This window comes from Etheostoma cragini, chromosome 13, assembly GCF_013103735.1.
Source record: "Etheostoma cragini isolate CJK2018 chromosome 13, CSU_Ecrag_1.0, whole genome shotgun sequence".
Taxonomy (NCBI): domain Eukaryota; kingdom Metazoa; phylum Chordata; class Actinopteri; order Perciformes; family Percidae; genus Etheostoma; species Etheostoma cragini.
The window spans coordinates 24,674,061-24,676,982 of record NC_048419.1 but is presented as its reverse complement, the minus strand read 5'-3'; the positions used below and the strand labels follow the sequence as shown (position 1 = coordinate 24,676,982).

At 38.7% G+C, this 2,922-nt stretch overlaps 1 long non-coding RNA gene across 1 annotated transcript in view; it reads left to right on the top strand.

The window, feature by feature from the left end:
• LOC117955350 overlaps positions 1-2,922 on the top strand; it is a 224,225-nt gene that overhangs the window by 190,761 nt on the left and 30,542 nt on the right. The window lies entirely within an intron of this gene.

Below are 2,922 nucleotides of genomic sequence, written 5' to 3'. Positions count from 1 at the left end.
TCCCCCCCCCACCCCCCCTCCCCTTACATGTCTACAACTGTCCTGTCAAAATAAAGACCAAAAATAACCTTAAATAGATAAACTAGACTCCCCCTGTTAAAGTCTTTTTCTTCTATTCAAAAAAAATACTTATTATCCTTACATTTGTTTTAATATTTGTCTTTTCATTCTGAATCATATTTTACATTGTTGTACTGACTTGTGCTCTCTGTTAATACACTTGGTAATTTCACTTTATAGACTTTCCCTTTTCATTATCTTGTGTTTTGATCATGTAATGTGAACTACTCTAGTGGCTGCTTGCTGTCAGAATCAGTTACTTACACGTGTGCAATACTAAATAACGGCTGACTTCAGTTTCACGATGTTTCAGCTAGTTTAAAGACCAGATGATGGATAGGCTGATATGGATTTAGTCCTCAAAACTTTCTGTCGGTACACGATCCGTTCTGCACATGTGCAATATGTTCACGCACGCGCAGATGATAATCAGGACGTACGAGGATTTACGGCACTGCCCGATCTGTTCCAGAGTAGCGGTCTGCACCGGAAAGCTAATGACGTTAGCTTAGCTAACAGCTAATTCAGCTAACCGCTAGCTGGCAGCTTGATTCAGCGTAAAATAACGATACTCAAACTGAACAGCGGGAAAAGCAGCTACAGCTAAACTAAGACTTTACAGTAATAGTAAAGACACGTTTTTAGTGATTGTATTTTATTGAGCACAAGTAAAGTCGAACTGACGTAACAGCTGTTATATATTTGAACGGTTATTTTTAGTTTTAAGGGTCTTTTACATGCTGTGTCAGCTAGCGGTTAGCCGAATTAGCTGTTAGCTAAACTAACGTTGTTCCGGTGGAGGCAAACAGACTTTCTTTAACTGTCTATGGGAACAGATCATAAATCAGCGTTCATCATGACATCATCTGTGCCTGCGCAGGACGGATCGTGTACCGACACTTTCTTTAAAGAAAAATAATTTCTTCCTACAAATTACTAATATTTTGGTATTGTAATTTCTTATTCCTTATTCTCAAACAAACATGCCAGCATATCTGTGTCTTCTTGTCATCATATAATCACCATAAATATAAAAAGTGTATGTGTGTGTGTGTGCACAACTTCACACACACAGATACACAAATGCTTAAGGAGCAAATATTTCCATGACTTGCACACTCCTTAATTTGCTGATAGGGCTGTAGCACAGAATTAATCAATACTTGTTATGAAAATAATATCAGTCTGCTGTTTTAAAGTGATAAAAAGGGAAGGAAAGGAGTTTGGAAAGTGCTCCGGGTTCCAATGTGGAAATGAATGGGAATATGGAAAATGGAAATGAATGGGAATGTGGAAATTAATGGGAATGTGGAAATGAATGGGAATATGGAAATGAATGGGAATATGGAAAATGGAAATTAATGGGAATGTGGAAATGAATGGGAATGTGGGAAATAGAAATGAATGGGAATGTGGAAATGGACTTAGCAACAAAGTGAAGACAGCCGTGAGTCTTTTTTATTGTAAAAAATTAAAATAGAAGTTACACTTTTTAACCGCCGTAATTGGCAAAATTATTGAAAAAAGGTCTGCTGTCTCTGTGGAGTCTTTAAAAATATCAGATGAAGACAAAACAAGCCTTTGGATGACCTCTGCACTTTAATTTTCACGTGTGGGAATCTAATTGTGCTTTGTTTTAAAGTCTATTTATGTTTTATATAGCACTTCGTGAGCTCTTATCTGTGAAAAGCAATACATAAATACATTCGCTCACGTTTACTATTATTTATTTATATATTTATTTGATTAGCACATTGCTTGGTCCAACTGACGCATACATATGTGCCATATTATGCATAAGTCTGAGCTTTTGTGTGTGTAATGTTGATGTAAAATCTTACTGATTTAGTCCCAACTGTGTAAATCTACTATTTTAATACGAGACCAAAGAAATGAATGCATGATGTGCACTCAAAGACAAGACAATAGATTTATTTTATACATATTTATTTCATATACTATGTAAAAGTGCTTTGAGTAGTCGTAGAGTAGACTACAAAAACGCATGAAGATCCCATTTAAATTTACAATAACTGTGGAACATTTGCTAATGTCTCCGTCAAGATGTACTTGGCAAGTGAAAGTGAGCTGTGGCTGCTGATGGTGAACCAGATGGATAAATAGAGTTTGGTTGCAAATAGAAACTGTGCAGCTTCAGTATAGAAACACTCATCCCCCATTATGCACGCATGTAATGTGTTTTGCTGGCACGGAAACACGTCGCCTCAGTGCTCTCTTGGAAGTGGCACACATGCGGACGCTATAAGGCGAACATATAGGTTTTGTGTGTGCGTCGGGGAAAGGTCAAACTGCATTAAAGGAAATTACATGAGTTCCAAGTCATTTCCATTTAAAAAGATGTGACTATTCTCAGACGGTGGCTCGCACTGTGAAACAATCTCTTCATTAGCGAATTGTGCATCAGAGCAACATGCCTTTAGAAATGATCGAAAAAATTGTTTGTCACACAAAAAAAAATGCATGTCGTTCCCAGTCCAAGCAGCAAGGATCTGGGAAAAACCACAATAGGAACCGAGCCATTCACTCGCTGAGGGCTGAACATGCAACCTGAACTCACGCCAGTTTGTGACATGGTCACGTTATTTTGATCCGTTGATTCGTTAACAGGGACGCGATTTTATTGTCTATTTTTTGTGGTGGTCACCACAAAATACAAAAATGAACAACGGTTGCTGGGACAATAATCCGCGGTCTCTGGGGGACGCAACAACGGGGAAATGAAACGCCACACGTGGTAGACGCCGACAACAACGGGGAAATGAGACGCCACACGTGTTAGACGCCGACAACAACGGGGAAATGAGACGCCACACGTGTTAGACGCCGACAACAACGGGGAAA